We start from the raw sequence: 14,698 nt of genomic DNA on the forward strand, positions 1-14,698 counted from the left end.
AACAGTACACATACAACATACATACATAGGCACACGCTGTAGAACAGATAACAGTAACAAACAATACATAGGCCCACACGCTGTAGAACAGATAACCAGTACACAACACATACATAGGCCACCCAACGCTGTAGAACAGATAACAGTACACATACATACATAGGCACACGCTGTAGAACAGATAACAGTACACATACATACATAGGCACACGCTGTAGAACAGATAACAGTACACATACATACATACATACATAGGCACACTCTGTAGAACAGATAACAATACACATACATACACAGGCACACACTGTAGAACAGATAACAGTACACATACATACATAGGCACACGCTGTAGAACAGATAACAGTACACATACATAGGCACACGCTGTAGAACAGATAACAGTACACATACATACATAGGCACACGCTGTAGAACAGATAACAGTACACATACATACATACATACATACTCAGGCACAAGCTGTAGAACAGATAACAGTACACATACATACATAGGCACACGCTGTAGAACAGATAACAGTACACATACATACATACAAAGGCAGACGCTGTAGAACAGATAACAGTACACATACATACATACATACATAGGCACACTCTGTAGAACAGATAACAGTACACATACATACACAGGCACACACTGTAGAACAGATAACAGTACACATACATACATAGGCACACGCTGTAGAACAGATAACAGTACACATACATAGGCACACGCTGTAGAACAGATAACAGTACACATACATACATACATAGGCACACGCTGTAGAACAGATAACAGTACACATACATACATACATAGGCATTTGAAAGAGATAGGTCTTATTGTAATTGTGATTTCAAGTACTTCTGTTAATATAATCATGCACCCCCCTCTTCACCTGTGTACTGTTATCTGTTCTACAGCGTGTGCCTATGTATGTATGTGTATGTATGTACACATACATACATAGGCACACACTGTAGAACAGATACAGTACACATACATACATAGGCACACGCTGTAGAACAGATAACAGTACACATACATACATAGGCACACGCTGTAGAACAGATAACAGTACACATACATACATAGGCACACACTGTAGAACAGATAACAGTACACATACATACATAGGCACACGTTGTAGAACAGATAACAGTACACATACATACATAGGCACACGCTGTAGAACAGATAACAGTACACATACATACATAGGCACACTCTGTAGAACAGATAACAGTACACATACATACATACACACACACTGTAGAACAGATAACAGTACACATACATACATAGGCACACGCTGTAGAACAGATAACAGTACACATACATACATAGGCACACACTGTAGAACAGATAACAGTACACATACATAGGCACACACTGTAGAACAGATAACAGTACACATACATACATAGGCACACGCTGTAGAACAGATAACAGTACACATACATAGGCACACACTGTAGAACAGATAACAGTACACCATACATACCCACACCCTGTAGAACAGATAACAGTACACATACATACATAGGCACACGTTGTAGAACAGATAACAGTACACATACATACATAGGCACACGCTGTAGAACAGATAACAGTACACATACATACATAGGCACACGCTGTAGAACAGATAACAGTACACATACATACATAGGCACACGCTGTAGAACTGTTAACAGTACACATACATACATAGGCACACGCTGTAGAACAGATAACAGTACACATACATACATACATACTAGGCACACGCTGTAGAACAGATAACAGTACACATACATACATAGGCACACGCTGTAGAACAGATAACAGTACACACACATACATAGGCACACGCTGTAGAACAGATAACAGTACACATACATAGGCACACTCTGTAGAACAGATAACAGTACACATACATACATAGGCACACGCTGTAGAACAGATAACAGTACACATACATACATAGACACACGCTGTAGAACAGATAACAGTACACATACATACATAGGCACACGCTGTAGAACAGATAACAGTACACATACATACATAGGCACACTCTGTAGAACAGATAACAGTACACATACATACATAGGCACACGCTGTAGAACAGATAACAGTACACATACATACATACATAGGCACACGCTGTAGAACAGATAACAGTACACATACATACATAGGCACACACTGTAGAACAGATAACAGTACACATACATACATAGGCACACACTGTAGAACAGATAACAATACACATACATACATACACACACACTGTAGAACAGATAACAGTACACATAGATACATACATAGGCACACGCTGTAGAACAGATAACAGTACACATACATACATAGGCACATGCTGTAGAACATATAACAATACACATACATACATACACACACACTGTAGAACAGATAACAGTACACATAGATACATACATAGGCACACGCTGTAGAACAGATAACAGTACACATAGATACATACACACACACTGTAGAACAGATAACAGTACACATAGATACATACATACATAGGCACACGCTGTAGAACAGATAACAGTACACATACATACACAGGCACACGCTGTAGAACAGATAACAGTACACATACATACATACATACATACATAGGCACACGCTGTAGAACAGATAACAGTACACACACATACACAGGCACACGCTGTAGAACAGATAACAGTACACACACATACATAGGCACACGCTTTAGAACAGATAACAGTACACACACATACATAGGCACACGCTGTAGAACAGATAACAGTACACATACATACATAGGCACACGCTGTAGAACAGATAACAGTACACATACATACATAGGCACACGCTGTAGAACAGATAACAGTACACATACATACATAGGCACACGCTGTAGAACAGATAACAGTACACATACATACATAGGCACACGCTGTAGAACAGATAACAGTAAACATACATACATAGGCACACGCTGTAGAACAGATAACAGTACACATACATACATAGGCACACGCTGTAGAACAGATAACAGTACACACACATACATAGGCACACACTGTAGAACAGATAACAGTACACACACATACATAGGCACACACTGTAGAACAGATAACAGTACACATACATACATAGGAACACGCTGTAGAACAGATAACAGTACACATACATACATAGGCACACGCTGTAGAACAGATAACAGTACACACACATACATAGGCACACGCTGTAGAACAGATAACAGTACACACACATACATAGGCACACGCTGTAGAACAGATAACAGTACACACACATACATAGGCACACGCTGTAGAACAGATAACAGTACACATACATACATAGGCACACGCTGTAGAACAGATAACAGTACACATACATACATAGGCACACGCTGTAGAACAGATAACAGTAAACATACATACATAGGCACACGCTGTAGAACAGATAACAGTACACATACATACATAGGAACACGCTGTAGAACAGATAACAGTACACATACATACATAGGCACACGCTGTAGAACAGATAATAGTACACATACATACATAGGCACACGCTGTAGAACAGATAACAGTACACATACATACATAGGAACACGCTGTAGAACAGATAACAGTACACATACATAGGCACACGCTGTAAAACAGATAACAGTACACATACATACATAGGAACACGCTGTAGAACAGATAATAGTACACACAAATACATAGGCACACTCTGTAGAACAGATAACAGTACACATACATACATAGGCACACGCTGTAGAACAGATAACAGTACACATACATACATAGGCACACGCTGTAGAACAGATAACAGTACACATACATACATAGGAACACGCTGTAGAACAGATAACAGTACACACACATACATAGGCACACGCTGTAGAACAGATAACAGTACACATACATACATAGGCACATGCTGTAGAACAGATAACAGTACACACACATACATAGGCACACGCTGTAGAACAGATAACAGTACACATACATACATAGGCCCACGCTGTAGAACCGATAACAGTACACACACATACATAGGCACACGCTGTAGAACAGATAACAGTACACATACATACATACATAGGCACACGCTGTAGAACAGATAACAGTACACATACATACATAGGCACACGCTGTAGAACAGATAACAGTACACATACATACATAGGCACACGCTGTAGAACAGATAACAGTACACATACATTACATAGGCACACGCTGTAGAACAGATAACAGTAACACATACATACATAGGCACACGCTGTAGAACAGATAACAGTACACATACATACATAGGCACACGCTGTAGAACAGATAACAGTACACACACATACATACATAGGCACACGCTGTAGAACAGATAACAGTACACATACATACATAGGCACACGCACTGTAGAACAGATAACAGTACACATACATACATAGGCACACCGATGTAGACAGATAACAGTAACACATACATACATAGGCACACGGGCTGTAGAACAGATAACAGTACAACATACATACATAGGCACACGCTGTAGAACAGATAACAGTACACATACATACATAGGCACAACGCTGGTAGAACAGATAACAGTAAACATCATACATAGGCACACGCTGTAGAACAGATAACAGTACACACACAAACATACATAGGCACACGCTGTAGAACAGATAACAGTACACATACATACATACAAAGGCAGACGCTGTAGAACAGATAACAGTACACATACATACATTCATACATACATACATAGGCACACGCTGTAGAACAGATAACAGTACACATACATACATAGGCACACGCTGTAGAACAGATAACAGTACACATACATACATACATAGGCACACGCTGTAGAACAGATAACAGTACACATACATACATACATACATACATAGGCATTTGAAAGAGATAGGTCTTATTGTAATTGTGATTTTAAGTACTTCTGTTAATATAGTCATGCACCCCCCTCTTCACCTGTGTACTGTTATCTGTTCTACAGCGTGTGCCTATGTATGTATGTGTATGTATGTACACATACATACATAGGCACACGCTGTAGAACAGATAACAGTACACATACATACATAGGCACACGCTGTAGAACAGATAACAGTACACATACATACATAGGCACACGCTGTAGAACAGATAACAGTACACATACATACATAGGCACACACTGTAGAACAGATAACAGTACACATACATACATAGGCACACGTTGTAGAACAGATAACAGTACACATACATACATAGGCACACGCTGTAGAACAGATAACAGTACACATACATACATAGGCACACGTTGTAGAACAGATAACAGTACACATACATACATAGGCACACGCTGTAGAACAGATAACAGTACACATACATACATAGGCACACGCTGTAGAACAGATAACAGTACACATACATACATAGGCACACGCTGTAGAACAGATAACAGTACACATACATACATAGGCACACGCTGTAGAACAGATAACAGTACACACACATACATAGGCACACGCTGTAGAACAGATAACAGTACACATACATACATACATAGGCACATGCTGTAGAACAGATAACAGTACACATACATACATAGGCACACGCTGTAGAACAGATAACAGTACACATACATACATAGGCACATACTGTAGAACAGATAACAGTACACATACATACATAGGCACACGCTGTAGAACAGATAACAGTACACATACATAGGCACATACTGTAGAACAGATAACAGTACACATACATACATAGGCACATACTGTAGAACAGATAACAGTACACATACATACATAGACACACGCTGTAGAACAGATAACAGTACACATACATACATAGGCACACGCTGTAGAACAGATAACAGTACACATACATACATAGGCACACACTGTAGAACAGATAACAGTACACATACATACATAGGCACACGCTGTAGAACAGATAACAGTACACATACATACATACATACATAGGCACACGCTGTAGAACAGATAACAGTACACATACATACATAGGCACACACTGTAGAACAGATAACAGTACACATACATACATAGGCACACGCTGTAGAACAGATAACAATACACATACATACATACACACACACTGTAGAACAGATAACAGTACACATAGATACATACATAGGCACACGCTGTAGAACAGATAACAGTACACATACATACATAGGCACATGCTGTAGAACATATAACAATACACATACATACATACACACACACTGTAGAACAGATAACAGTACACATAGATACATACATAGGCACACGCTGTAGAACAGATAACAGTACACATACATACATACATACATAGGCACACGCTGTAGAACAGATAACAGTACACATACATAGGCACACGCTGTAGAACAGATAACAGTACACATACATACATACATACATAGGCACACGCTGTAGAACAGATAACAGTACACATAGATACATACACACACACTGTAGAACAGATAACAGTACACATAGATACATACATACATACATAGGCACACGCTGTAGAACAGATAACAGTACACATACATACATAGGCACACGCTGTAGAACAGATAACAGTACACACACATACATAGGCACACGCTGTAGAACAGATAACAGTACACATACATACACAGGCACACGCTGTAGAACAGATAACAGTACACATACATACATACATACATAGGCACACGCTGTAGAACAGATAACAGTACACACACATACACAGGCACACTCTGTAGAACAGATAACAGTACACACACATACACAGGCACACGCTGTAGAACAGATAACAGTACACACACATACACAGGCACACGCTGTAGAACAGATAACAGTACACATACATACATAGGCACACACTGTAGAACAGATAACAGTACACATACATAGGCACACGCTGTAGAACAGATAACAGTACACACACATACATAGGCACACGCTGTAGAACAGATAACAGTACACATACATACATAGGCACACGCTGTAGAACAGATAACAGTACACATACATACATAGGCACACGCTGTAGAACAGATAACAGTACACATACATACATAGGCACACGCTGTAGAACAGATAACAGTACACATACATACATAGGCACAGCCTGTAGAACAGATAACAGTACACATACATACATAGGCACACGCTGTAGAACAGATAACAGTACACATACATACATAGGCACACGCTGTAGAACAGATAACAGTACACATACATACATAGGCACACGTTGTAGAACAGATAACAGTACACATACATACATAGGCACACGCTGTAGAACAGATAACAGTACACATACATACATAGGCACACGTTGTAGAACAGATAACAGTACACATACATACATAGGCACACGCTGTAGAACAGATAACAGTACACATACATACATAGGCACACGCTGTAGAACAGATAACAGTACACATACATACATAGGCACACGCTGTAGAACAGATAACAGTACACATACATACATAGGCACACGCTGTAGAACAGATAACAGTACACACACATACATAGGCACACGCTGTAGAACAGATAACAGTACACATACATACATACATAGGCACATGCTGTAGAACAGATAACAGTACACATACATACATAGGCACACGCTGTAGAACAGATAACAGTACACATACATACATAGGCACATACTGTAGAACAGATAACAGTACACATACATACATAGGCACACGCTGTAGAACAGATAACAGTACACATACATAGGCACATACTGTAGAACAGATAACAGTACACATACATACATAGGCACATACTGTAGAACAGATAACAGTACACATACATACATAGACACACGCTGTAGAACAGATAACAGTACACATACATACATAGGCACACGATGTAGAACAGATAACAGTACACATACATACATAGGCACACACTGTAGAACAGATAACAGTACACATACATACATAGGCACACGCTGTAGAACAGATAACAGTACACATACATACATACATACATAGGCACACGCTGTAGAACAGATAACAGTACACATACATACATAGGCACACACTGTAGAACAGATAACAGTACACATACATACATAGGCACACGCTGTAGAACAGATAACAATACACATACATACATACACACACACTGTAGAACAGATAACAGTACACATAGATACATACATAGGCACACGCTGTAGAACAGATAACAGTACACATACATACATAGGCACATGCTGTAGAACATATAACAATACACATACATACATACACACACACTGTAGAACAGATAACAGTACACATAGATACATACATAGGCACACGCTGTAGAACAGATAACAGTACACATACATACATACATACATAGGCACACGCTGTAGAACAGATAACAGTACACATACATAGGCACACGCTGTAGAACAGATAACAGTACACATACATACATACATACATAGGCACACGCTGTAGAACAGATAACAGTACACATAGATACATACACACACACTGTAGAACAGATAACAGTACACATAGATACATACATACATACATAGGCACACGCTGTAGAACAGATAACAGTACACATACATACATAGGCACACGCTGTAGAACAGATAACAGTACACACACATACATAGGCACACGCTGTAGAACAGATAACAGTACACATACATACACAGGCACACGCTGTAGAACAGATAACAGTACACATACATACATACATACATAGGCACACGCTGTAGAACAGATAACAGTACACACACATACACAGGCACACTCTGTAGAACAGATAACAGTACACACACATACACAGGCACACGCTGTAGAACAGATAACAGTACACACACATACACAGGCACACGCTGTAGAACAGATAACAGTACACATACATACATAGGCACACACTGTAGAACAGATAACAGTACACATACATAGGCACACGCTGTAGAACAGATAACAGTACACACACATACATAGGCACACGCTGTAGAACAGATAACAGTACACATACATACATAGGCACACGCTGTAGAACAGATAACAGTACACATACATACATAGGCACACGCTGTAGAACAGATAACAGTACAAATACATACATAGGCACACGCTGTAGAACAGATAACAGTACACATACATACATAGGCACACGCTGTAGAACAGATAACAGTACACATACATACATAGGCACACGCTGTAGAACAGATAACAGTACACATACATACATAGGCACACACTGTAGAACAGATAACAGTACACATACATAGGCACACGCTGTAGAACAGATAACAGTACACATACATACACAGGCACACGCTGTAGAACAGATAACAGTACACACACATACATAGGCACACGCTTTAGAACAGATAACAGTACACATACATACATAGGCACACGCTGTAGAACAGATAACAGTACAAATACATACATAGGTAGTGATGTCGCGAATCTAAAATTTTGCGCTCGCAAACAGCGGACGCAAACTTCCACAACTGTTCGCGAACGGGCGAACCACCATAGACTTCAATAGGCAGGAGAACTTTAAAACCCACAGGGACTCTTTCTGGCCACAATAGTGATGGAAAAGTTGTTTCAAGGGGACTAACACTTGGACTGTGGCATGCCGGAGGGGGATCCATGGCAAAACTCCCATGGAAAATTACATAGTTGATGCAGAGTCTGGTTTTAAGCCATAAAGGGCATAAATCACCTAACATTCCTAAATTGTTTGGAATAACGTGCTTTAAAACATCAGGTATGATGTTGTATCGATCAGGTAGTGTAAGGGTTACGCCCGCTTCACAGTGACAGACCAAACTCCCCGTTTAAAGGGACAGTCTACTAGTTTTAAAAGATAGATAATCCCTTTATTACCCATTTCCCAGTTTTGCATAACTAACACATTTATAATAATATTCTTTTAACCTCTGTGATTATCTTGTATCTAAGCCTCTGCAAACTGCCCCTTTTTTCAGTTCTTTTCACAGATTGCAGTCTAGCCAATCAGTGCCTGCTCCCAGATAACTTCTCGTGCACGAGCACAGTGTTATCTATATGAAATACGTGAAACTAACACCCTCTAGTGGTGAAAAACTTAAAATGCAATCTGAAAGAGGTGGGCTTCAAGGTCTAAGAAATTAGCATATGAACCTCTTAGGTTAAGCTTTCAACTAAGAATACCAAGAGAACAAAGCAAAATTGGTGATAAAAGTAAATTGGAAAAATGTTTAAAATTACATGCTCTATCTGAATCATGAAAGTTTATTTTGGCCTAGACTGTCCCTTTAACGCACCGCAAACAACCGCATACAGTCTATTTGCACAACCGCAAACTCCCCATTTGTACAAGGTTGGATACCAAGCTAGCCATGTCCCGTTCCTTGTCCCCACTGATGTCATTGAAGGTCTCTTCCTCCACCCAGCCACGTACAACACCAAGGGTCCCCGAAAAGTGACAACAAGCCCCCTGGGACGCCTGCTGTGTTTGGTCTTCCACCTCCTCAAAGCCACCTTCCTCCTCTGACTCCTCTTCTTCAGACGCCTCTCTCTGCGTTGCCTCTCTCTGTGTTATTATAAGGTGTGTTAAGTAGTAATATTCCTATCAGTGTAATCCCTGTTACATCCCCTATCAGGGGACGTGTATATGGCATGGATTTTAGGAACCGGGAGATGGAAAAAGATGCTTGGTTGGTCCTCCTACTTCAAATTTGGGGCACTGCGCGTGCAATCTAATATGCCACCAGATATGAGTGGTGTGTTAAGTAGTTCTATTCTGATCAGTTTAATCCCTGTTACGTCCCTTATCAGGGGACGTGTATATGGCATGGATATGTATATGGCATGGCCGAAACACAAGTGGCTGTCAGATAACAGTCCGGCCACGAGATAGATAGATTTGATAGATAGATAGATACATAGATTAGATAGATAGATCAATAGATGCAATAGATACATTTTTTTAGATACGATAGATAAATAGATAGATAAATAGATAGATAATTTCCCAGACAGAGAATTACAAGACGTGCGGACTGGGATCCATGGTAAGGTTCCCAGAGGCAGTTGCGGCGCCAGAGGCTCTGATTAGAACAGAGCACTCTGGAACGTATGTGCCCTCGGCCAAAATCGGAACATTCTTTAGCTTTCTGTCTGTCGGCCAAATGTCCGTCTGCCAAATGTCCTTCTGCATTTTGTCAGAGCACCGCGTGCAATCTACTGTGCCACCAGATATGAGTGGTGTGTTAAGTAGTACTATTCTTATCAGTTTAATCCCTGTTACGTCCCCTATCAGGGGACGTGTATATGGCATGGATTTTAGGAACCGGGAGATGGAAAAAGATGCTTGGTCGGTCCTCCTTCTTCAAATTTGAGGCACTGCGCATGCAATCTACTGTGCCACCAGATATGAGTGGTGTGTTAAGTAGTACTATTCTAATCAGTTTAATCCCTGTTACGTCCCCTATCAGGGGACGTGTATATGGCATGGATTTTAGGAACCGGGAGATGGAAAAAGATGCTTGGTCGGTCCTCCTTCTTCAAATTTGAGGCACTGCGCATGCAATCTACTGTGCCACCAGATATGAGTGGTGTGCTAAGTAGTACTATTCTTATCAGTTTAATCCCTGTTACGTGCCTTTTTTTTGGTTTGGTTTTTGAAGCCACAGTGAAGCACCAGAGGCAAGAAAAATTTGGCATGTACACATGCATGAAAAATTAGGTATTGTTGCAGCCGCTGCTGTAGCAGCGGCCAGAAAAATTGATATTTGTTTCCCAGGCAGAAAGTGCCCTAAAACATTGCGGCTTGAACCCTAGTTGGTGGCGGATAAGTCACGCAAGTCATCCGGCATTCGAAGATAAAATACAGCAGCGTGTGGACCATTTTAAGCCCAAGGCAGCTCATCTCATCAGGCCTTTTTTACTTGAATGTATCGCCCAATGTCAGTCCCTTCGGGATCCATCTCTCATTCATCTTAATAATGGTGAGGTAATCTAGACTTTTTTGACCTAGGCGACTTCTCTTCTCAGTGACAATACCTCCTGCTGCACTGAAGGCCCTTTCTGACAGGACACTTGAAGCGGGGCAGGCCAGAAGTTCTATCGCAAATTGGGATAGCTCAGGCCACAGGTCAAGCCTGCACACCCAGTAGTCAAGGGGTTCATCGCTCCTCAGAGTGTCAAGATCTGCAGTTAAGGTGAGGTAGTCTGCTACCTGTCGGTCGAGTCATTCTCTGAGGGTGGACCCCGAAGGGCTGTGGCAATGCATAGGACTTAAAAAGCTCTGCATGTCCTTCATCAACAACACGTCTGTAAAGGGTCCTGTCCTTGCCGGCGTGGTCGTGGGAGTCGGAGTATTATTTTCACCTCTTCCCCTGTTAGATTCCTGTTGTGCTGTGACATCACCCTTATACACTGTGTAAAGCATACTTTTTAATTTATTTTGGAACTGCTGCATCCTTTCCGACTTGCGGTAATTCGGTAACATTTCAGGCACTTTATGCTTATACCGGGGGTCTAGTAACGTGGACACCCAGTAAAGGTCGTTCTCCTTCAGCTTTTTTATACCAGGGTCCCTCAACAGGCACGACAGCATGAAAGACCCCATTTGCACAAGGTTGGATGCCGAGCTACTCATGTCCCGTTCCTCATCCTCAGTGATCTCACTGAAGGTATCTTCTTTCCCCCAGCCACGTACAACACTACGGGTACCAGATAGGTGACAACGAGCACCCTGGGATGCCTGTTGTGGTTGGTCTTCCTCCTCAAAGCCACATTCCTCCTCTGACTCCTCTTCCTCACAATCCTCTTCCAGCGTTGCAGCTGGTCCAGCAAGCGATGCTGATAAGGCTGTTTCTGGTGGTGATGGTGACCACAACTCTTCCTCTTCCTCTTCACGCTCATCTATGGCCTGATCCAGCACTCTTCGCAGGTCACGCTCCAGGAAGAAAACAAATGGTATGATGTCGCTGATGGTGCCTTCGGTGCCTTCGGTGCGACTGACTAGGTTTGTCACCTCCTCAAAAGGATACATGAGCCTACAGGCATTGCGCATGAGCGTCCAGTAACATGGCAAAAAAATTCCCAGCTCCGCAGAGGCTGTCCTAGAACCCCGGTCATACAAATACTCGTTAACAGCTTTTTCTTGTTGGAGCAGGCGGTCGAACATTAGGAGTGTTGAATTCCAATGTGTCGAGCTGTCGCAAATCAAGCACCTCACTGGCATGTTGTTTCGCCGCTGGATATCTGAAAAGTGCGCCATGGCCGTGTAGGAACGCCTGAAATGGCCACACACCTTCCTGGCCTGCTTAAGGACGTCCTGTAAGCCTGAGTACTTATGCACAAAGCGTTGTACGATCAGATTACACACATGTGCCATGCACGGCACATGTGTCAACTTGCCCAATTTTAATGCCGCCACCAAATTACTTCCGTTGTCAGAAACCACTTTGCCGATCTCCAATTGGTGTTGAGTCAGCCACTGATCCACCTGTGCGTTCAGGGCGGACAGGAGTGCTGGTCTGGTGTGACTCTCTGCTTTCAGGCAAGTCAACCCCAAGACGGCGTGACACTGCCGTATCCGGGATGTAGAATAGTACCTGGGGAGCTGCCGTTGATGTGGAGCAAGACACAACAGCAGAAGAGGACTCAGCCGAGGAGGTTATGGAAGAGGAAGGAGTAGGAGGAGTGGAGGAGGTGGCAGCAGGCCTGCCTGCAAGTCGTGGCGGTGTCACCAACTCCTCTGCAGAGCCACGCATTCCATGCTTGGCAGCCGTCAGCAGGTTTACCCAATGCGCAGTGTAGGTGATATACCTGCCCTGACCATGCTTTGCAGACCAGCTATCAGTGGTCAGATGGACCATTGCCCCAACACTGTGTGCCAGACATGCCATTACTTCCTTTCGCACAATCGAGTACAGGTTGGGGATTGCCTTTTGTGCAAAGAAATTTCGGCCAGGTACCTTGCACTGCGGTGTCCCAATAGCTACAAATTTTTTGAACGCCTCAGACTTCACCAGCTTGTATGGTAAAAGCTGGCGGGCTAAGAGTTCAGACAAGCCAGCTGTCAAGACGCCAGGCAAGGGGGTGACTTTGTGACATTGGCTTCTTACGCTCAAACATGTCCTTGACAGACACCTGACTGTGGGTAGATGAGTAGGAACTGCTCTGGAAAAGAGACGGAGTGGCAGATGGTTGAGAGGGGGCAAGGAGGACAGCAGTGGTTGACGTGGCTGAAGACCAGGAGGAGGATGGCGGCTTTGAGTTTGTGTGCTGCTTGTACTCATGTGTTGATCCCATAGGCGTTTGTGATGTGCGATCATGTGCCTTCGCAAAGGAGTTGTACCTAGTTGGGTGTTGGACTTCCCACAACTCAGTTTCTTTTGGCACAGGTTGCAAATGGCATCGCTGTTGTCAGAGGCAGACACACAAAAAAAATGCCACACTGCTGAGCTCTGTAATGACGGCATTCTGGTCGTGGCAAAAGCATGCGTTGATTGGCGTGCTGTTTGGCTAACCCCGGGTGCCGATGCATGCTGTCTGACTGTGCCACTAGCTCCTTGCGACAACCTCCCCCTGCTTCCAACTTGTCTCCTCCTCCTCCTCCTCTCTGTCTCCCCATCTGAACTTTCCCCCTGTTCTTCTTCTCTTATAGCGGGCACCCACGTGACATCACCGGACGCATCGTCATCATCAACCGCT

This window comes from Bombina bombina, chromosome 2, assembly GCF_027579735.1.
Source record: "Bombina bombina isolate aBomBom1 chromosome 2, aBomBom1.pri, whole genome shotgun sequence".
NCBI lineage: Eukaryota > Metazoa > Chordata > Amphibia > Anura > Bombinatoridae > Bombina > Bombina bombina.